The sequence below is a fragment of the Lontra canadensis genome, unplaced genomic scaffold (assembly GCF_010015895.1).
Source record: "Lontra canadensis isolate GAN:19392208 unplaced genomic scaffold, GSC_riverotter_1.0 scaffold101, whole genome shotgun sequence".
In the NCBI taxonomy this organism is placed as follows: domain Eukaryota; kingdom Metazoa; phylum Chordata; class Mammalia; order Carnivora; family Mustelidae; genus Lontra; species Lontra canadensis.
In genome coordinates this window covers 1,493,101-1,517,090 of record NW_022631095.1, presented here as the reverse complement: position 1 = coordinate 1,517,090, position 23,990 = coordinate 1,493,101, and the positions used below count along the sequence as shown (strand labels likewise).

The 23,990-nt window shown below is 38.6% G+C and overlaps 1 protein-coding gene across 1 annotated transcript in view; it reads left to right on the top strand.

The window, feature by feature from the left end:
• The first annotated feature begins 1,708 nt into the window (after nucleotides 1-1,708).
• NSD3 (nuclear receptor binding SET domain protein 3) overlaps nucleotides 1,709-23,990 on the top strand; it is a 118,115-nt gene continuing 95,833 nt past the window's right edge. Inside the window, 1 exon segment of the mRNA XM_032838075.1 lies at nucleotides 1,709-2,145. The gene's annotated coding sequence lies outside the window, so the exon portion shown is untranslated.

Below are 23,990 nucleotides of genomic sequence, written 5' to 3'. Positions count from 1 at the left end.
GTAATGGGAATGCTTAATTCTCAATATCATCTATAGTATAATTAAAAGGTTTATGTTTTTAAAAACCTGAAACGTAATTAGTAGTCATTAAATAATTGATCTGTAGGAATCTTTTAATTTCTTGTTTAAATGATATTTAAAGACAAAGATATCAGAAATTTCTTGTGGCGGTGCCAAACAGATCCAGAACTACAATGTCAGTGCAGAGTATAACATCTAGTAGTAACATAGCTTTATTATTCTCAGAACAGAGCACAGAGGATAGGTTTTCTCATCTGATTGCTGTTGCCTGTATTTCCTTCTTACATTCAAGTCTCTGTGCCACAACGTTTTTCTTTTTTTAAGTTTTTTTTTTTTTAAGTTTTTATTCCTTTGACAGAGATCACAAGTAGATGGAGAGGCAGGCAGAGGGAGAGGGGGAAGCAGACTCCCTGCTGAGCAGAGAGCGGGGACCCCGGGGACTCCATCCCAGGACCCTGAGATCATCACCTGAACCGAAGGCAGAGGCTTAACCCACTGAGCCACCCAGGCGGCCCTCTGTGCCGTAACCTTCTAAGTCATCACCACCAGGCCCCAGGAAATATCACAAAATTTTGCACACTCCGGCAAGGCTACTTTACTGTGTCACACACCTTCTATTGTTTAACATAAATTTCCTAGGATGGGGAGATCTCAGAGGGTTACAGAGAATTTTGACTCCAGTTTCCAACGCTCATTCTTGCGTGAGCTCTCTAGAGGGCAAAATGCCCTCCCATCCCTCGAAGGGAAGGCCTGGCAGTGAGCAGCAGACGGCCCAGGCACGTGACGGGCACGGAGCCCTCTCGGTCCCTAGGGGTCCCGGCTGCAGTCGGCGCTGACGACGTCCTCCTTACCCACAAGCCTCCGGGCCCGCAGCGCGAGCAGGAAGAAGGCGTGTGGGGCCCTGTGCCCGCCAGGGAGGTCAGCGCTTCCTCACAGCGACTGAGATGCCGCCACGGCTTGCGACTGTGGGGCGGGACGGGGGTGGGGGGGGCATCCGGGACTCACATCCGAGGCTGAGAGAGACGCTGTCTCCCACGGCTCAGGTCTGAAATTGCTGCCACGGTTTCAGACGCAGACGCATGTAAAATAGGAAGCTCTGACTCTGACAGCTGTCGGACAGAAGGCAGCCGAGGAGACACACAAAGTGTTCTTCTCTTTCTTGGTCATCTTAGCCCGGCCCTCGTTTGTAGGTTATTTCTGACGTCTAGGGAGTGTGCAGCAGTGTCCCTCTGAGGAGGACCAAATGGTGTTTAATATGCGTTGTTAACTAAATAAGTCTCAAAGAACACGCACGGACGCACTTTTACCTCAAAGGCCCAACCTTTAACCTGTCTTCTGGTTGTGTATGTGTTTTGTTTTTTTGACTTTCCTTCGTATCATTTCTTCCTGCCTCTGCCTTTATTGCCTGCGGTCTCACTTCTTGTCTAGACTCTCGCGCCCCTCCTCTCCGCCCGGCTGACTACCCTCTTCCTCCTTTCGCTCACCCAACCCCGCCCGCGCCACAAACCCAGGACTGCATTTCCCAGCAGGCGCCGCGGCTAGCGGCCAATGAGGGGCTGAGGATTTGGCGGCGGCGGCGACGGCGGTGGCGGCGGCGCTCCGAGAGCCGGGTGGGGGGACTTTGTGCGCGGCGACGGCGGCGACGGCGGCGGCGGCGGCGGGAGCGGGCGGCGGCGGCAGGAGCGGCGGCCAGGACGGAGGCGGAGGCCGACGGGGACTGTCCGCTGGTCGCTGCGGAGAGGCGTGCGAAGGCCAAGTCGAGCCCCGAGGACCTTGCTGCCCCGGCCCGGCCGCCAGCCACAGCTTTCTCTCTAGCAGCAGAAGCTGCGCGGCGACCCCCCATCCTTCCACCGCCCCTGCCCACCCCACCTCCCGCAGCCTTCCTCCTCTCAGCTTCACGCCCGGCCCGGCTCGGCCGCGGCCCTTCTCGGTGCCAGCAGCCATGGCAGAGGCGTCCGGCGCGAGGGAAATCTAGCCCGGGGATTTCATGCGGCCTAGCTCGGTTCCGTGTCCTCCCCCCGCGGCCCCGGCGGCTGCCCGCACCTCAGCCCCACTCCGGGCCTCCGTGTCTCTCCTGTGATCGTACTGACACGGCCGGGGGGGTTAGAATGGAACAAACTGAAGGTAAAGTGAGTGAGTGTGTGTGTGTGTGTGTGTGTGTGTGTTTGTGTGTGTGTGTTGGAAGGAAGGGCTGAGGAGGGAACGACGAGGAGGGAGCGACCTAGGGATGGGACCCGGGTAGAGAGACCCCAACAGGGATGGGAGGACCAGCGGGTGGCCGGAAAGGCTTCTGGGGGAGTCTAGGAGGTAAAGCAGAGGGCCAGGTAGGGGTTGTGGAGGAGATAGGGAGGTGGGGCAGGGAAGGTAGGATTGGGGTAAGAGATGGGGTGGCGCTGAGCTGGGAATTGGGAGTAGAGGTGGGATGGGGGCGGGGATAGAGATCGAACGGGGGAGGGGCAGGGGAAGAGAAGAAGAGTTAGGTTTGGAGAAGATTAGAGACCTGGGTGGACTGAGAAATAGGTTTGGGGGTGCAGTGTGGAAACTAGAAGAGTCTGGGGGAAGGGGGTAGAATTTGATGGAGATATGGGGCCTCAAGAGATAAACGAGGGAATGGAAGTGGAGGAAAAGGTGGATTTGGAAAAGGGATAAGAAATTGTTGAGACAGGATGCATAGGAAGATAGGAAATGGACTCAGGAAACTGGGAGACCTAGGATTGGTATAGGGAAGGAAATTAGCTGAATGTTGAGAAGGATGAGAACTATCGACCAAGCATCACAGAGTGGGTGGAAAAGAAGGGGAAGGGGGTTATTAAAGGAAGAGAAAGCCTTTTGTTCCTGTATTTCTGTGTATTCTGGGCCTTTTCTTTCAAGGCTAGTGAATATAGAAGCTAGTGGTTATGGTGTTGTGATTGTTGTGAAATGGGGAGGTGTGGGTTTTACTGCTTTGAGGGAGGAGGAGATGTGCTAGTGTTATGGTAGCAAGACAGTAGAGACATGGCCATAATTTGATGGTTTTGCTAAGGGAGTGAAGACTGTTCAGATTTAAAGGGGGTAGGGGCAGCCATGTTTGCTGCCAGGCACTGCAGTGTAAATAAATTCCTTCTTTCCGACATCAGTGTGAATCTGGAAGGGGCCAGTTCATATTGTTAACCCCCTTTCTTTCTATTCATGAACCCTACCCATACAGCTTGTGGTAATTTAATATTATTCATAACCACCAAAGGAGGTAGTGATGTTTTCCATCTTGTGTGTTTTGCTGCTCCCCCCACCCCCTTTCCCTCTTCCTTCTGGTTGCAAACAAGGCATGCTAATGAGCTGCAGTGTAATATTAACCCTTTTTATAAAGTGGAAACTATATTTTTACTAGCTGGAGGAATCATTACTATCATATTTCAAATGTGATAATGAAAAGTCTTAACTATTGAAAATCCATTTGTTTTAGAAGCTTCAGAAGCAGTCAACATGTTTTCTGAAATTCTTTACATAAACAAGGAAATTGCATTGGTTATTTTTCTTGGGCTTGTGCTCTTGGCAAAGCATCGTGTTGGGGTGAGAAGGGGTAGAAAGATCTGCTCGTGGTGGATTATGTGTTTGCTGTATTTTGAATGTTGGAAAATTAGAAATATATGTATTTTAAAATACTGTTTTTGGTAGTTCACGCTTATAGGTGATGGGTGTGTTAAGAAGTGTTTTCTTTTTTTATGCACTCTCTCTCCTCCATCTCTTCTTTTGCTTTCATGTGTCTAGCTCAGTACAGTCTCCAAATGCCAGTTCAGCACAGTGTAATGATCTATGAAGTAGGCATGCAGTTCTCAGAGCCTCAGTGAGGTGCCAGTTTTTGGTTTTTTGTTTTCTTTGTTTTGTTTGCTTGTTTTTGGTGGGAACTTCAGGTTACTCTGAGGAAAGCTACAATAACTCTTTAATGTATCAAAATGTAACTCTTAGGTAATTTGAAATGGTTACTGTTCTAAAGGTTTAAATCCTGACAAACTTAACAGTAGATAAATTAAGTGTAGCCTATTTTCTTTTCATATTGAAAGAGATTAAATGTGTATGTGGTGTGTGTGTGACCTTTTGTTTTTGTTTTATACTTGTAATTGGGGTGATCCAAACTTTAACCCATCATATTGATTTTGAAATTATTGTCTAATACCAGAAAGTCCTGTTAAAATTGTGCTATGATGGCCTCAAACCAGTTGTACTACATATTGATTTAACCTGTCTTACTGCAACATCCTTTCAGTTGTTATAAAGAAGTTTAGTTATAAAGAAGTTTATTCTTGGTGTGTTAGAAAAATGAAATTGAATTTTGTTAGAGTAGTACTTTGTGAGGGTATTTGCTAGTTTGAAGGCCAGGTTTACAGCTTGGAGTATTTTGGTTTGATGATACTCAGTCTGAATCTTTAAGAATTCGGTGAGGAGAAGTTTCACTCAAAAATGCCTTTCAATATGCTTTTTGGAATTTATAGAGATTTTTCATGTTTATGTCTTCCACTCAATTGACATGTTATTTATAATTAATTGGTAAATTGTGTGCATGAACTATCAGTGCCATAAATTTTTAGGAAAATAAGAAATTATGGTATATTAAAATAAGAAAAAACTCATGTTGGAAGCTTCAATTACTTAAGAAAAAAAGTGTATTCCTGTGTATTCAGTGGTCAAGATCAGGGTCTCCTGCCTTGCTATAAGTATTCTGGCTCCTTGAATGGGTATCCATATAATGAAGAAGGCTATTCTAGTTAGATGATAATTATTAAAACCCAGACTTTGCTCCGATTACTGTGTCCATCAGCACACCTGCTACCTGCGATAGCTTTTTTTTTTCTTTTTAACTTTAATAAATACGCCCTTTCTTACTGTAATCAGATTGATTGAATTTTGGGTAAAGGAAATTGGTTGCCTTTGAGATTGGCCATCGTCGAGTGGAATGTCAAGTCTATTCTGTTTCTGGAGTTTATAGTATTTATAATAATCCTAGCAAAGCTGCTAATAGTCATCTTCTTACAGTGTGCTATGCTGAGTGTTTCACGTGTATGATTTCCTTTTATCCTTCCACTGTAGTTGTATGAGGTTACTACTATTAACTCCCTTTACAGGTGGAGAAATTGAGGTTGAGTAACTCAACACCACACAGATGGTAACTTTGAACCCAGGTCTTTCTATTTATAGAACCTGGATCTGCAGAACTTTTCATTTCTTTAAAAAAAATGTGTGGAGATAATATATGTTCATTATTTAAATTTTTTTTTCAAATATTATAAAAGGCTAAGAGGTAGAGGGGAAAATAGTTAACACCCTGTTTCCCCCTGATAACCATTTTGAAGTTTCTTCTGAGTTTTCCTAGAAAATATCTGTACATAACATATGCAGATTTGTCTTCAAATGCTTATAAGTTGGGTCATACCTACGGTCTGCATATTGCTTTTGTGTTTTAATAGGCTACCTGGGACAGCCTTTTAAATGAGCACATATTGATCTACAACTTTTTTTTTAAGGGTCATATAGTATTCCTTTGTTTGGAATATTGATTAACATCAGGATGTTAACGGATTTTTTGCTGTTTTGATTAATATAACAGGTCTTGAATTAAGTCCCTAACAGCCCATTTAAATGGAGGAGATACCGTCCAACCACTTTATTTTATAAGAAAACAGAGGCCTAAGGAAGTTAAGTTCAAGGCTTTGGTAACAGACCTGTTACCTGGGTCTTTATACCACACTATATTACTTCATTATTATGAAGGTATTTGAGCTTTCTGTAGAAGCTCAAGGTGAGGGGGAATATTCAAGGTTAGGCATGTTTAGCATAATGAGTGCAAGGGGATTAAGTTTCAGTGAGGCAAAGGATCTTGTTTGGCTTTTTTCATACTTGTTCACCATATTGTACATATAGCATATGTACAGAATATTTTTGCATACGTAAATGAACCTTGTACAAGTATCTTAAAGTTTGTGCTTTGGATAATGAAGTGGTTTTGGCAGAATTTTTTTCTGTTTTAATAAAATTATCAATGAAATAAGATAACAATGAAATGAAAAAATAAGAGGTCCATTATGGTCATGGAAAGAAACTTGGAAAGAAAATTGAGGCACTGTTAAGTTTTTTAAAATGAGCTAAAAAATAGCTCATTGAAAACAAGTTTTAAAAGATCTTAGCAGGCACCACTGATTATTTTTAATTATTTTTGTCTATCAGGAAGAAAACAAGTTACCATGGATACTTATTCATTGGGTTCTTTTGAAACAAAGTCTGTTTTAGACACTTAAAAAATTAAAGTCATAAAAGCCTTAAGAAGATTTAGAATTTGGTATCTATAAAATCTGTTTCCTGGTGCAGTGGTGTTTTTAGTTTTACTTAAAAAAAAATAGAGTCTGTTATTTTTTGAAAGAAATGAAATGAAATCAACTGAAATGATTTATTCCTTTGTTAATAAACAACATGCCCAGCTTTTGAGTTTTTAAATGAATGGTGACCTTATTTCTGCAGGCTAATGTTTTTATAAATGTTAATAAAGGTAAATTTAGGAAATTGATTATACTACAACTAGCTATACTACAACTACCTAACACATTTTTAAAAAGCTTACAGGGTTTTCATTTTGGTTTTTATTGTTGACTTTACTGAGTACTTAATAAGTACTGTCAAACACTTATGTATTATGTTGTACCTGCGCAGTGCGGCATAAGAAGTAAAAGGCATATTTAAAATTTTGTGAATTTAGAGAATGTTCCGTTTTTACTAGATGGATATGTGTTGTTACTCCTGAAGTACATCAGCCCATCGATGAGATTTGAATTTGAAAAGCTCTTTGAAAAATGATTCTTGACTGTTAAATTTTTTAAGATGTGGATCTGTGTCATCATTGACTGATCTACAATGATAACTCTTATTTCTTACCAGGTTCCCTTTTTTCCATGTAGATTTAGAGCTATATTGAGAAAGTGAATAGGACAATGAAAAAATTTTATAGAAGAATATGAATTCTATATATATGATATATAAATATAAATAAATAGATACATTTATCTAATGATACCTTGCACTTAACTACATTTTCTGAGATGTTTGATTGCATCCTTACACAGTAACTTGACTTTGTTTTAAAATGTGAAGTTGGAAAGCACAAGAATTATTTAACCCAAATTTAAAGATGGAGAAATTGAGATTTCAGGAAATCCTCAGGCCAAATAGATTGACATGTTAAGTAGAATAAGGTTTTCAGATTTTTGTCTGATTACTTAAAAAAAACTTTTTCAGGGGTGCCTGGCAGGTGGTCAGTAGAGCATGTGACTCTTAATCTTGGGGTTGTGAGTTCAAACCCCACATTAAGGGTGGAGCTTATTTAAAAACTTTTTTTTAGAAATATGTGTGTTTTTTGACTTTTTTTTTTCATAGCCTGCATTATCCTTCTTTTAATAAACATTAACTAACAATGAAGTATTTTTCTACCATAGAACATACTTTTTAAATTTTGGTATAATGTGTGAACATCTTAAAATATAGAAGTAGATATTTTAAATTTAAGAAATGTATGTATCCTGATTTTGTAAGTAAAACAAAACTTAGTTTATCAAATTAATTTGAGGTTAAGAAGTCTTATATGGAGGCTTGCTTTTACTTAATGGCATTTTAGCTGTGGTCAAGATAGTATTGTGTCTGTTGAGTCTTGTATTACTAGTACCTCTTAATTGTAGAGTCTTAAGAATAACTGTACATTTAAAAACACACACAAAGCACCTTAAAAAAGAAACATTTTGAAACTTTTAAATTGTAAAACATTCCATATAAAGAAAAAAAGCATAAAATGTAAGTGTACAGTATAAGCAAATAATTAGAAAGTAAACATCATATAGTCACCGCCTAGGTAATAAAACCTTTAAGGAAAACTACAGAAACCACACCTCATTGCTTTAGCTGGTATTACCTTGGTGGTAGTCAGGGTTTCAGGGTAACAATATGCTGAAAGTAACCTGAAAAATTAACCCATGAGGGGTCAGGAAATGTAAAAACTGAATCATCAGTTTTTGTTATTATCAAAAGTATTATCTAGATAATTTAAAAAAATGTTTCCTAGCAGTGTAGTCATTTAGTGATTTGAAATCTTAGTGCTATATTAATGAATGTGAAACAAAAAATAACACTAAATTCTGTAAGAATCATGCCATTTTATACAAAGTGTTGTTTTTTCAGAGTTCATCTCTTGCAGTTTTTGGTAGAATTTAATGACTAGTTTTAGATTGATGCGCAGATTCTAGCAATGACTTTTGCCTAGAAAATATCCAATTTGCCTATATATTCAGACTTAAGTTATCTTATTTTATAAAAACTACTTTGACTCTCTTGCTTTCACATTAATGTAACCATTCAAGAAGTATTAACCTGAGAAGTAATCAGTAGTGACAGTCTATTTTGACACTTCATCCTTGATGCCTCTTGATTCTTACCTTTTCTGTGTTTTGTCTAGGTGAATCAAGTTTTTTTTTAAACTGGAGAAACTTAACTTTATTTTGCTTCTGTCTTACTAGACTGTTTTCTTTCATGTTCAGTAGGGTTAAATGTTCGTTTTCGAGGATTTTGATAGCAGAAAAACTTGAATTTGTTTCCTTTCTACCTGACAAATACAGTCTATTTGCATAACATTCTGCAATGTGGTTTTGAAAAAGACATTTTTACAACTCATTTACGTACATAAATTAAAGCCTTTATTTGGTTATTGTAATCTTGTCACTTTAAGCTGTTTGTTTCTTTTATGATTTCTGCAGGATCCAAATACATTAGAACATAGTATTTCATATTGATTGTGATGAGAAACTCCTTTTTTTTTTTTTGTAAGATTTTATGTATTTATTTGAGAGATAGATATCACAACTAGGCAGAGAGAGGGGAGGAAGCAGGCTCCCTGCTGAGCAGAGAGCCCAGATTTGGGGCTCAGTCCCAGGCTCGATCCCAGGACCCTGGGATCATGACCTGAGCCAAAGGCAGAGGCTTTAACCCACTGAGCCACCCGGGCGCCCTGATGAGAAACTTTTCGCTGTGCTTTACCATACCCTTGAATTCCTTTCTATAATGCAGTAGAATGTTGTTCTTTTTTATTCTAGCTCATTTTTCCCCTAGCAAAGATGAAAAATATTTATTTTAGATTTTGAAATGAACATACGTGTTGCATTTTCCTAGATGTGGAAGCAAACATGATTTAAAATACTTTTTTTTTTTAAAGAGTTTATTTATTTATTTGACAGAGATCACAAGTTGGCAGAGAGGCAGGCAGAGAGAGAGAGGAGGAAGCAGGCTCCCTGCGGAGCAGAGAACCCGATGTGGGGCTCGATCCCAGGACCCTGGGATCATGACCTGAGCCAAAGGCAGAGGCTTTAACCCACTGAGCCACCCAGGTGCCCCTTAAAATACTTTTTTAAACCTAACTTAGGTAATTTGGCTTTGTGTATGAAGTAGAATTGATATGCTTTTAGCCAACTCATGGTTTCTGTGTTATCATCTGTAAAATTAAACATGGATCATTAGGGGCGCCTGGGTGGCTCAGTCGTTAAGCATCTACCTTTGGCTCAGGTCATGATCCCAGAGTCCTGGGATCGAGCCCCGCATCGGGCTCCCTGCTCAGCGGGAAGCCTGCTTCTCCCTCTCCTACTCCCCCTGCTTGTGTTCTCTCTGTCGCTGTCTTTCTCTCTGTCAAATAAATAAATAAACTCTTAAAAAAAAAAAATGGATCATTAGAATTAGATACATAGAAGTAGATACAGTTTTAAGGTGTTGAGGTTAATGTATTAATTAAAGCATTGTGCACATATACATACATGCACACACACATAATATTCCTAAGAAATGCTGATGGCCCTTTTAGTTTTTACTTTTTAATGGAAAATTTATACTTTTCAAAGTGGCTGCTAGTTTAAAAATAACATTTATTGTGCTTAAGTTATGAAAGGATTGTTTATTATAGAGAAATTGAAAACCAGTAAGATATAGAAAAGATTAAGATCACTTGAAAGCCTGCCAACTGGAAGTAGGTATTAAGATTTCTATATCTTTCCAGTGTCTTTTTCTTACACATCTATGTATCTTTTAACAAACTGGAATTATACATTAATATTATTTTGTAACATGCTTTATTGTGAAAGCAATTTGAGAACGTGATTTTTTAAAAAGATTTTATTTATTTATTTGATAGAGACACAGTGAGAGAGGGAACACTGCAGGGGGAGTGGGAGAGGGAGAACCACGCTTCCTGCTGAGCAGGGAGCCGGGTGTGGGGCTTGATCCCAGGACCCTGGGATCATGACCTGGCTGAAAGCAGACGTTTAATGAATGAGCCAACCAGGGACCCTCTAACTAAGAATGTGATTTTTTAAAATTCACATATAATTTTGTTGTATGGGTGTGCCATATCTGTTTACCATTTTTCTGTTGATGGTATTTTAGGTACTTCGCAATTTTTGGATATTAAGATTTGATGAACATCCTTATACATTAAAAAAATAAAAAACTGTATGACTATGATTATTTCATTACAATAAATTCCTAGAAGTAGAATTACATAACAGATATGAACATTTCAGAGGTTTTTTTAAAAAAAATTATTTTGAGAGAGAAAGCACGCATGCTTGTGCACACACACCTGTGGGTGAGAACGGGGTGGGGGAGGGGCAGAGGGAGAGAGTTTCAACCAGACTGTGAGCACAGAGCCCATGTGAGCTTGCTCTGACAACCCTGAGATTATGATCTGAACCGAAACCAAGAGTCTTTGACGCTTAACTGACTGAGCCACCCAGGTTTTTTTTTTAAATACTTTTTTTTTTTACATTTTTAACATTTATTTATTTAATTTATATATATTTATTTTTATTAACATATAATGTATTATTTGTTTCAGGGGTATGGGTCTGTGATGCGTCAGTCTTACACAATTCATAGCACTCACCATAGCACATACCCTCCCCAATGTCCATAACCCAGCCCCCCATCCCTACCCCTGCACCCCCCAGCAACCTTCAGTTTGTTTCCTGAGATTAAGAGTCTCTTATGGTTTGTCTCCCTCCCAGTCCAATCTTATTTCACTTTTTCCCTCCCTACCCCGCCACGATCCCCCACATATGATAATTGTGTTTCTTTGACTTATTTTGCTTAGCATAACAACCTCTAGTTCCATCCATGACATTTCAAATGGCAAGTTTTTTTTTTAATGGTTGCATTGTATTCCATTGTATATCTATATCACATCTTCTTTATCCATTCATCTGTCGATGGACATCTAGGGTCTTTCCATAGTTTGGCTATTGTGGACACTGCTGCTATATAAACATTTGGGTGCACGTTCCCCTTCGGATTACTACATTTGTATATTTAGGGTAAATACCCAGTAGTGTGATTGCTGGGTCGTAGGGTAGGTCTAGTTTCAACTTTTTGAGGAACCTCCATACTGTTTTACAGAGTGGCTGCACCAGCTTGCATTCCCACCAACAGTGTAGGAGGGTTCCCCTTTCTCTGCATCCTCACCAACATTTGTCATTTCCTGACTTGTTAATTTTAGGCATTCTGACTGTTGTAAGGTGGCATCTCACTGTGGTTTTGATTTGTATTTCTCTGATGCCGAGTGACTTTGAGTACTTTTTCTGTCTGTTGGCCATTTGGATGTCTTTGCAGAAGTGTCTGTTCATGTCTTCTGCCCATTTCTTGATTGGATTATTTGTTCTTTGGGTGTTGAGTTTGATAAGTTCTTTATAGATTTTGGATACTAGCCCTTTATCTCATATGTCATTTGCAAATATCTTCTCCCATTCTGTTGGTTGTCTTTTGGTTTTGTTGACTATTTCCTCTGCTGTGCAAAAGCTTTTGATCTTGATCAAGTCCCAATAGTTCATTTTTACCTTTACTTCCCTTGTCTTTGGCGATGTTTCTAGGAAGAAGTTGCTGTGGCTGAGGTCGAAGAGGTTGCTGCCTGTGTTTTCCTCGAGGACTTTGATGGATTTCTGTCTCACATTGAGGTCTTTCATCCATTTTGAGTCTATTTTTGTGTGTGGTGTAAGGAGATAGTCCAGTTCCATTATTCTGCACGTGGCTGTCCAATTATCCCAACACCATTTGTTGAAGAGACTGTCTTTTTTCCATTGGACATTCTTTCCTGCTTTGTCAAAGATTAGTTGACCATAGATTTGAGGGTCCATTTCTGAGTTCCCTATTCTGTGCCATTGACCTGTATATCTGTTTTTCTGCCAGTACCATACTATCTTTTTTATTACAGCTTTGTAATAGAGCTTGAAGTCTGGAATTGTGATGCCGCCAACTGTGGTTTTCTTTTTCAACATTCCTCTGGCTATTCGGGGTCTTTTCTGGTTCCATATAAATTTTAGGATTATTTGTTCCATTTCTTTGAAAAATATTGATGGTATTTTGATAGGGATTGTGTTAAAAGTGTAGATTGCTTTAGGTAGCTTAGACATTTTCATATTATTCTTCCAATCCATGAGCATGGAACATTTTTCCATTTCTTTGTGTCTTCCTCAATTTCTTTCATGAGTACTTTATAGTTTTCTGAGTACAGATTCTTTGCCTCTTTGGTTAGGTTTATTCCTAGGTATTGTATGGTTTTGGGTGCAATTATAAATGGGATTGACTCCTTAATTTCTCTTTCTTTTTTCTTGCTGTTGGTGTATAGAAATACAACTGATTTATGTGCATTGATTTTATATCTTGATACTTTACTGAATTTCTGTACAAGTTCTAGCAGTTTTGGAGTGGAGTCTTTTGGGTTTTCCACAAAAGTATCATATCATGTGCAAAGAGTGAGAGTTTGACTTCTGTGCTGATTCGGATGCTTTTATTTCTTTTTGGTGTCTGATTGCTGAGGCTAAGACCAAGTGGCATTTGTTCCTGGGCTGCAAGGTTGGTTCAACATCCACAGATCAATCAATGTGATACAGTACGTTAATAAAAGAAAGAACAAGAAACATATGATACTCTCAATAGATACTAAAAAAGCATTTGACAAGTACAACATCATTTCTTGATCAAAACTCTTCACAGGGGTGCCTGGGTGGCTCAGTGGGTTAAAGCCTCTGCCTTCAGCTCAGGTCATGATCTCAGGGTCCTGGGATTGAGCCCCGCACCGGGCTCTCTGCTTGGCGGGGAGCCTGCTTCCCTTCCTCTCTCTGCCTGCCTCTCTGCCAACTTGTGATCTCTGTCTGTCAAATAAATAAATAGGATCTTAAAAAAAAAAAAAAGAAAAGTGTTGACTTAAAAAAAAAAACCCACCAAAAACTCTTCACATTGTAGGGATAGAGGATGTATACTTCAGTATCATAAAAGCCATCTATGAAAAACCCACAGCAAATATCATTCTTTTTTTTTAATTTATTTCACACACGCACAGAGATCACAAGTAGGCAGAGAGGCAGGGAAGCAGGCTCCCTGCTGAGCAGAGAGCCTGATGCGCAGCTCGATCCCAGGACCCTGAGATCATGACGTGAGCCGAAGGCAGAGGCTTTAACCCACTGAGCCACCCAGGCACCCCGCAAATATCATTCTTAGTAGGGAAAAACTGAGAGCTTTTCCCCTAAGGTCAGGAACACGGCAGGGCTGTTCACTATCACCACTGCTATTCAACATAGTACTAAAATAAGTTTTGTTTAGAAATAATTCACATACCATGTAATTCACCCATTTAAAGTATACAGTGCACTGTTTTTTCGTGTATTGGTAGAATTATACAACCATCATCACAGTTAAAATTAATTTTATTATTTTTTAAAGATTTATTTGAGAGGGAGAGAGTTGGGGGAGGGGCAGAGGGAGAGAATCTCCAAGAAGACTCCCTGCTGAGCGCAGAGCCCCACAGAGGGCTTGATCTCATGACTGTGATTATCATGACCTTAGCCAAAACCTAGAGTCAGACACTCAGTGGACTGAGCTACCCAGATGCCCCTTACCACAATTAATTTTAGAATATTTCCAGAAAATTTTGAGTCAACTTAAACACCCAGCAGTATCAGAAAACTTTGTTAAATATTTGATTTTTAAAGTATAGTACAAATATATGATAACACAGTTGCTTGTGTGATACAGTTTTTCTTTGTAATCACTAGCATTTATTTTTTAGATTTTATTTCCAGCTTTATTGAGATATAATTGACTGAAATATACTCCACATTCATTTATGAGTGAGTTTAGAAAGTCACTGATGAAAAGAAGATGCTCATATTTCCTGTGTTAAGAAAACCTGACATTGGGGCGTCTGGGTGGCTCAGTGGGTTAAGCGTCTGCCGTCGGCTCAGGTCATGATCTCAGGGTCCTGGTATCAAGCCCCGCATTGGGCTCTCTGCTGGGTGGGGAGCCTGCTTCTCCCTTTCTCTTTGCCTGCCTCTCTGCCTCCTTGTGATCTCTATCTGTCAAATAAGTAAAATCTTAAAAAGAAAAAAGAAAACCTGACATGCAAAGTTTCTTCAAGTTTAAGAAACTAAGTATGTGGCAGATTTTTTTAAATTATAAAATCATTCTCCTGCCCAGTCAAGATGGCTTTATTGAAAGAGGTTTTATGTACTTTAAAATGTTTCTTTTCATTCATATTTTATTTAGAAGCATTTTATCTTAGAAAATGTCTATAGAAAGTGTGTTCTATACCTATATATTTAACGGTAACAAACTTGTTATCTTATAGGAACTATTTTTTTCTTATTGAGAGGTTTGCTTTGCACTGACCTTCACCCTGAAAGTTGTTCTGTCATTCTGTTTGCTTTAAGCCATTTAACAAAACATCTTTTTTTTTTCCCCTCCCAACTCAGTGGGCAGTGGAGTGTAGGGCAAGAATCAAGGAGACTTATTCCCATCCTAACAACAAAGGCTCAGTGTTATCATCTCTGGAGATGAAAATGACTGCTTTTTGGAATTACAGGGATGCAAAGCAGAATTGTTAGAATGTACCTGGAACTGTACCAGCATATAGGTGATAACTAATGACTTTTTTTAATATAAGAAAAATATTTGCAGAATGAGCTAGCTGTTAGTCCCATGTTTAATGGATGAAGAAATAACTCAGTTGGCCTACGTTTTCTTTCACAGAAGTTAAAAGTTGAATGGTGACTAATATTTGAACAGAATCTTTTCATGGGTTATATGAGTGTTTCCCAGTTGTAAGAATTTGTGCTGGTGCAAGTACGAACACGAAGTTAACTTTCCAGTCCAAATTTACTTCCAGTATTGTTATTACAACAGCATAATGGCTATAGCTTCACCAATGCTTAGTGTTCTGATTAAGCAAATAGGTGATAGTGTAAAATTTGAGTGTATGCTATGAAGTGACTTATGTTCTTTTATTGCTTATTTTCAAGATGAAATGTTGAATACAGTTGCTCCTCAGGTATTAAAGTGATAAACCTGATGAACCAAAAACTGGTCTTTAGAGGAAAGATAAACTCAGTAAATTATGATTTTAGATATTACAATAAATCACTTAGTATTTCAAAAACTATGTATCATTTCTGCGATACATTCTCTTTTTGCCTTGCTGTGGGAAATGGAGAATACAAGGTAAAAGAAAGTCAAGTTTGAACATTTGCACAATTTTAAAAACTAATCTCAAGAAACTACTGTACCATAACTTAGAAGTTTGTTGGTGAAAGAGTTAGGAAGATACATGGATCAGCTTGTTAGTTTACTAGATTTCATGGTAAATGGAACAAGATGACTGATAGAAGTTAATTAGTTTGAGTAATTTTCAGTGTGAGCCAGTACCCTTGATGTAAGGGATAGAAAAATAATTTAAAATTTCTTCAAGTGGTAATTACTGTGTCTTGTTTTTGCTGGGTGTGGTCAAGAACAAAGTGAAGACAGTTGAGGTTAAACCAAATAGATAAGGGAAACAGGGTATATTACTAGTAAGTTTTGTATTGATACAAGGCAGTTCAGTAGTACTGTGGTTTAGTCAGGAAAAAATAAGAACTACAAAGCAACCTAAAACATTCTATAATAAAGAAATCATAGTCGAATGAAATTTGTGTAGTTGTATTTAGTGATACACTGTCTAGTTCACTGAAATATAGGGTTGTGTGATTTGTTTGTTTATATTTCATTCATTGTGTTAATTTCATGCAGGTCACTTCCTAATACAGGATATTTTAATATCCTTAACTGTCATCCACACAGTTTTCATGGAAAAAAAAGTTTTTTAAAGATTTTATTTATTATTTATTTGTCAGAGAGAGAGAGAGCACAAGCAGGCAAAGTGGCAGGCAGAGGCGGAGAGAGAAGCAGGCTCCCCGCTGAGCAAGGATCCCAATGTGGGACTCAATCCCAGGACTCTGGGATCAGACCCGAGCCGAAGGCAGCGGCTTAACCAACTGAGCCACCCAGGGGTCCCTTTCATGGAAAAATTTTAAGTGTAAATTTCAAAAATATTTGGGGCAACACTAGAGTTAAACAGATTGTGAGGTAGTACGGTTGTGCTTTTAAAAACAGTGTTGCTCTTTTATTAGTAGTATAGACACAGAATTTTTTTTTTTTTTTATTTGACAGAGATCACAAGTAGGCAGAGAGGCAGATAGAGAGAGAGAGGGAAGCAGGCTCCCTGCCGAGCAGAGAGCCCAATGCAGGGCTCGATCCCAGGACCCTGGGATCATGACCTGAGCCGAAGGCAGAGGCTTTAACCCACTGAGCCACCCAGGCGCCCCCTAGACTCAGAAAAATTAAAAATAAAAATTAAAATGTGCCACTTGTCTAACACACCTTGATTACTTAGAGAATTTTGTAGAAAGAAATACAGTGGTGCTGATCTTACCCTCTACAATTTTATTTGTTTATGTAAATAGATGCTGGTTGTGAATGTCATATAATTGTTTGCTCTTTCAGATAACATCTAGGGGTGCCTGCTGGCTCAGTTGGAAGAGCATGTGACTCTTGATCTCAGGGTTGTGAGTTTGAGCCCCACGTTGGGTGTAGACATTATTTAAAAATAAAATCTACTTTAAAAAAGAAGATGGGGGCGCCTGGGTGGCTCAGTGGGTTAAAGCCTCTGCCTTCGGCTCAGGTCATGATCCTAGGGTCCTGGGATCGAGCCCCGCATCGGGCTCTCTGCTCAGCAGGGAGTCTGCTTCCCCCTCTCTCTCTGCCTGCTTCTCTGCCTACTTGTGATTTCTGTCTGTCAAATAAATAAATAAAATCTTTAAAAAAAAAATAAAAAAGAAGATGGGGGAATGCAGTGTGGGTCAGTCAGTTAACCATCTGACTCTTGGTCTCAGCTCAGGTCTTAATCTCGGGGTTGTGAGTTCAAGCCCTGTGTTGCATTCTGTGCTAGATGTGGAGCCTACTTACAAAAATAAAACAAAACAAATAACATCTTTATGTAATGTTAATATGGTATATAAGACCTTAAAGTTAATTTTTTTAAACCATATGTATTCTTGTCAGAATGAAAATCCTAACCATACATCTATTTATTGATAAGTAGGAGGAATCACAGCCCAGTTTCCAATTGTTAGGGATCATTTCAGTTATCCAAATCACCTGATTTAACCTCTATTAATGAGCTATACACAGAAGTCTAAAGATGTTGTATATCCTTTCAGAGTTCAGCAACTAAGTTAAAGGTAGAATCAGAACTAAAATTCAAGTCTCATTACTGAAAGACCAATGGAAGAATACATTTTTGTTCATCCCCAGGTTTATCTGAGTCTTATTCTGATATATAAATCTGATTACTAAACCTCCTGTGACTTCTTTCTGGCTTCACAGTACTATTCACCCATTCCTTTAAAAAGTTTATGGTGAACCTTATTTTTTATAAGCTCTTTTGGAATGGTACTGTTTAGTTCAAATTTGAAAAATAATTTACATCAGCACTGCCCAATAGAATTTTTTGCAGTGATAAAAATGCTATATCTATGTGTTTAATATGGCAGCCACTAGCACATATTGAATTGAATACTTAGAATGTGGCTAGTGTATCTGAGCATAAAATTTTTAATTTTATTTAATTTTTACTTATTTAAAATTAAGTAGTCACATTTGGCCAGCACAGATTTAGATATATATTTTTAAGATTTATTTTTTTGTTTTAGAGACAGAGAGAGAGTGAGGGGGGAGGAAAGAATCTCAAGTAGACTCCCAGCTGAGCGCAGAGCCCAACACGGAGCCAGACCTCATGACCCTGAGATCATGACCTGAGCTGAAATCAAGAGTCGATGCTTGACTGAGTGAGCCACCCAACCATCCCGAGATTTTCTTTTCTTTTCTTTCTTTCTTTCTTTCTTTCTTTCTTTCTTTCTTTCTTTCTTTCTTTCTTTCTTTCTTTCTTTTTTTGAGCGAGTCTGGTACCGCAGGGGCATGAGCTGGGGGTGGGGACGGTGTGCAGAGGGAGAGGGACAAACAAACCCTGCTGAGGGGAGCCCGATGTAGGGCTTGATCCCAGGACCCTGAGAACATGACCTGAGCTGAATGAAGTCAGACACTTAACCAACTGAGCCACCTAGGCGCCCCATTCCTAGACACTCCTAATAAAGGAAAGAATTAAGTAGATTTTTCACATTCTTTGCTCTTATGATTACTGTATTTCTATGTTTTTGTGGGGTTGGGTTTTAAAATCCCATTTTTCCAAAATACTGTCTTAGTGAAGAAATCCGGTCAGAGAAAACAACTTAGTAATAGCTATTTGAAAGCTATTTCGAAAAATTCAGAGCAGAATAATTTCATTTCAGTAGTATTTTGGAATATTACAGTTTAATAATATTTAAAGCTTAAACTTTTCATGTTACATGGCATACTTGACTAAACTATTATTTAAATCTTTTTACTATAGCCATAGCTCAGAAGCCTCTGAAACAAACAGAAATTGAAAGGAAATAAAAGATACACCTAATGATCACCTCTTCACTTACCCTCTTCAAATCTTTATATATGACTAATTCCCAGATTTGAATCTGTGAATCCTATTTATACCATCTAGTCCCCCCGTCATTGCATCCTATTGCCCTGCTTTATTACTATATATAGCTTATCACTATGTGAAATTTTCTTGCTTATTTAAGCTCCATGAGACCAGAATCTTACTTCCTTTGATTTCCCAGGACCTGGAACAGGGTCTGGCATATAGTTGGTGTTCAGTAATGAACCATGTCACAAACGAAAAGGATTCTGTGAGGAATGAGATATATATCTGGAATAACATACCATGTGAAATGTGGAAATCAGCAAGGTGAGCCTCAGCTTTTGATTATCTTAGCGACGTTGGTGTGGATAATTAAAGTGCTTAGTTTAGAATGATTTTGTATAGAAATGTTTCTCTGGGGACTCTTATTTTAAAAACAAACTTTAGTCCAGACATACATATATGTACTAAATAAATCCCATCCACATAAATCATCAGAGAGTTGACAAAGTAGAGGGGAAAAGAGAAAAATTTCCATAGTCAGTTTTTGAGTATTGAGACTCATTTCCTAACCTTTTAGAGATTAAGGGGTTTACTGAAAGTCATTTGTATACCATTGGTTTGGAATGGTAGGAGAACCATTCCAGCAGAACTGCCTACTTCTGATTTTCCTATGTGTTGTTTTGACTTAGGGTCTATGAACAAACATTGCTGTATAGCAGACATAGGCACTTTAACTGATGTAAACAGTATTTGGCTGATTACGATTTATCTGCGAGTAGTTGGAGCGCCTGGGTGGCTCAGTTGGTTAAGTGTCTGCTTTCAACTTGGGTCATGATCCTGGGGTCCTGAGATGGAGCCCCTCATTAGGCTCCCTGTTCACTGGGGGGTGTGTTTCTTCCTCTGCCTCTGCCATTCCCCCTGCTTGTGTTCTCTCTCTTGCTTACTCTCTCAAATAAATAAAATCTTAAAAAAAAAAAAAGTAGTTGGAAATCAAATATTCTTTTACAGTAAGTTAGGTGATTTAATTTCTGATTTTTAAATGCCAACATGGTAAGTGTGGGAAGGATTTTTATTTTTACTTATATCTGTACATTTTCTTAAATAGTTAAACAGCATTTTAAGATGTAAATGAAAGCCTTTTTATTTAGGGAACTTATTGTTACTTGCCTTTACAAGATACATTTCCACCTAGAGGTTATTCATTAGAAAAATACTGGTGTAATAAAGTTTTTTAGAACAGCTATGTGAGGCTTTTCTTTTTTAATTGGCTATCCTGTGTTTAAATTGAAAGATTTTTTTAAAATAGCTCTTACCATAGTGCTGTCTTTACTACTGCAAATTTTCTCCACGCTCCCCGCTCCCCCCATAGTTTTGTGAAAATTGTTCACAATATCCAGTATGGTCCAGTGATTTTAGTTATCAGAAATTGCAAATATTAAACACAGTATTTTAGGGGTATCTGAGTGGCTCAGTTAAGTGTCTGCCTTTGGTTCAGGTGATAATCTCAGGGTCCTGGGATAGAGCCCCATGTGAGCGGGCTCCCTGCTCAGTGGAGAGTCTGCTTCTCCCTCTCCCTCTGCCCCCCTCTCTCCCCCACTTGTATGCACTCACTCAAGAGCTCTCTGAAATAAATAAAATCTTTTACAAAATATATTTTAGTAATAAAAGGACTCATAACATTGTGTCATGTATGGAAATGGCTTTACTGCCCTTTCATTATTTGCATCACATCTATGACTAGAATGAAAGTTAACTCAAGAGCATAGAAAGCAGCAGTGACTGTGCCTTCAGAATGGGAAGAAATAATTTCCTTTTCTTCTGCATATGTAAAAGGTAGCAACTAATGGCTTTTTCTGGCTGTGCAGGGACAAATTTAGGTGACATTAGTATATTTATATCCATAGGTAGGAGTATTTATGTTGTGATAGGTAATACTTTTTAAACTGATATTTGTTTCAGGTTCCCCAAATCTTAGGCTAATGAATCTATGGTAATTTCTCTTCTCCCTTTTATATGCTTTATAGGGATGTTAGTGGAAGTAAGGACAACAAAGTGAGTGTTTGGAAATGCTTTCCGTGAAGACCCTAATATGTTGCCTCTGTAACAAATGATGTCAAACCTAGTGGCTTAAACACAGCAAAATTTAAAACAACAGATTTACTGTCTCGGAGTTCTGGATGTCAGAAGTCTCATGGGGCTAAAATCAAGATATGGGTAGGGTTGCATTCCTTCTGGAGGCTCTAGGGAAGAATCTGTTTTCATGCCTTTTCCAGCTTCTAGAGGCTGCCTACATTCCTTGGGTTATGGTCCCCCTCCTCTGTTTTCAAAGCCAGAAGTATAGTGTCTTCAGATCTCTGAATCTTCTCTCTCCCTTTTTCACTTAGGAGGATCTTTGTGATTACATTGGTCCCACCTAGATTATCCAGGATATTCTCTCCATTGTAAGATCCTTAATTACATTTGCAAAGTCCCCTTTACCACATAAGGTAACATATTCACAGGTTCCAGGGGTTAGAGTGTGGGCATGTGGTAGGGGGGCATTATTCTATCACAGCCTCTATTCAAGTTGAAGATATTGTCTTTGTTAATTACAGTAATAAGGGATGTTTTCTGAAGCAATAAGCATTGCCTTTCTAAACTAATACAGACATGACAGAAAAGTGGCTTAATGGTCAGTGACAGTACAGCATGTGATAAACAGTGCAGGTCATGAAGTAAGACTGTCTCAGTTTGACTCCTGGCTTTATCACTTAATATCTGTGTGACCTTGGACAAGCCACCTAACCTGTTTTTCAGTTTCCTCTTCTGTAAAATGGAGATGCTAATATTCACTTTACAGAGTTTTTCTGAGGGCTTAATGTTGTATTTCTTTTAAGGAATTGGAACAAGACATAAGTGCTCAGTAAATGACACTGTTCTACTTAAAGCATCTTTAAAGTATTCTTCATTTGAGGTTTCAAGAGATTCTTCCCCCCCTTTTTTTTTTAAGATTTTGTGTATTTGACACAGAGAGAGAGAGAGATCACAAGTAGGCAGAGAGGCAGGCAGAGAGAGAGGGAGAAGCAGGCTCCCTGCTAAGCAGAGAGCCCAATGTGGGTCTTGATCCCAGGACCCTGAGATCATGACCCAAGCCGAAGGCAGAAGCTTAACCCACTGAGCCACCCAGGTGCCCCTCAAGAGATTCTTATATAGATAAAATCTGGGTCTATTGAATTGCAGTTTTTTGTTTAACATTTTGATACTTATATCCAGAAACTCCAAATATTTCATATTTGGAAAAACCATCTGTGCCCATTAGTCTTTAAAAATTGGGTACAACCTGAATAAATACGAATATTTTCTTGGTTTATAATTAGTGGATGGTATTTTTTCTTTTGAAAAATGTATTAAAATTTTTATATGCTCATTATAGAATCTAGAGAGAAGCAAAAGGTAAAGCAAAAAAAGAAAAAAAACTCATCCATAATTCCATTCAGAGATAGTAAGCATTTACATTTTAATTAACATCATTTTAGGAAAGTGGTTCTCAACCCTGGGGGTATTTTGCCCCCCAAGGGAACATTTGGCAAGGTCTGGAGACATTTTTGGTTGTTAATACTGGCAGGTGGTACTACGGTCATCTAGTGGGTTGAGGTCAGGTTGTTACTATACGTCTTACAATTCACATGACAGCCCCTCCACAATAAGTTATCTGGGCCAAAATGTTAGTAGTGCTTAGGTTGGAAAAACCCCCTTTCAGAGTGTGAACTTGTTGTAAATGTATTGCCTTCTTAGTCTAATTCTCAGTCATGTATTTAAATTTTGGATCACTTCTTGATCAGTGAGTTACGTAAAGTCTAGATACAAAAGACCAAATTTGATTTGGTAAGTCATATTTGACTCTTGAGAAATGTTAGTAATTTTAGAGGTTAGCATAACACAGCAGTTCGACGAGGTTTCCAAAGAAGGTTACATACTGGAATTATCTGCATAATTTTAGATTATGAAGTTGAAGTCCTGTTACAGCAAACACTAGTGCTATGATTTTGGGCAATGCTTTTGGCTCTATTTGATAGCCAAATGTATTTTCTTCTGCCTTCATTACTTGGTTGGAAATGAGTATTTAGTAAAACAGCAGTTGTAATTTCCTTTGTTGTTTCCTGCCATCTCTGTATTCATTTAGCAGCCTTTCATTTAGCAGTCTTCCTCATTCCCTTACTGTACCAGGGGATAGGGCACAGCAATGAACAAAACATCGTAAGTTCCTTGTACGTTTTCTAGAATTGAAGTATGGTTGACCATTGATTGCTATGATTTAAACTGTGTAGGTTCACTTATATACAGATTTTTTTTTATAAATACAGTACTGTAAGTATATTTTTCTCTTCCTTGTGGTTTTCTTAATATTTTCTCTAGCTTACTTTATTGTAAGAATATAGTATGTAATGTGTGTAACATGGAACATGTACTAAATGACTGTTTATGTTATCAGTAAGGTCAACAGTAGGCTATTGGTAATTAAATTTGGGGGGAGTCAGAAGTTATCTGCAGGTTTTTGACTGCACTTGGCGTTAGTCCCTAACCTCCGTGTTGTTCAGGGGTCAACTTAGATTGGTTTTAATGGTTGGTTTTTCCATGATTAAAGATGGCACTGCTACCCTTTGCCTTGAAAATTAAAGATAAACATGAATTTCAGATACCTGAACACATTTGGCAGTTCTCTGGATGCTAAAGTTACTCAAAGACACCTCAAATATAGCTTGTCATTCTCATATAAATCGTTTGTGTTTAGTACAGGTTTTTGTATTTGTCTATAAATAATTTGAAAAAAGGAAAGTCGGGGCACCTGGGTGGGTTAAAGCCTCTGCCTTCGGCTTAGGTTATGATCCCAGGGTCCTGGGATCGAGCCCCGCATCGGACTCTCTGCTCAGCAGGGAGACTGCTTCCTCTTCTCTCTCTCTGCCTGCCTCTCTGCCTATTTGTGATTGCTGTCTGTCAAATAAATAAATAAATGAATGAATGAATGAATGAATGAAAAAAGGAAAGTCATTTTACTAGAGGTTCAGATTCTTATGTGTTATGCTCAATGGTGATAATATTGTGACAGTTTCTCTTGATA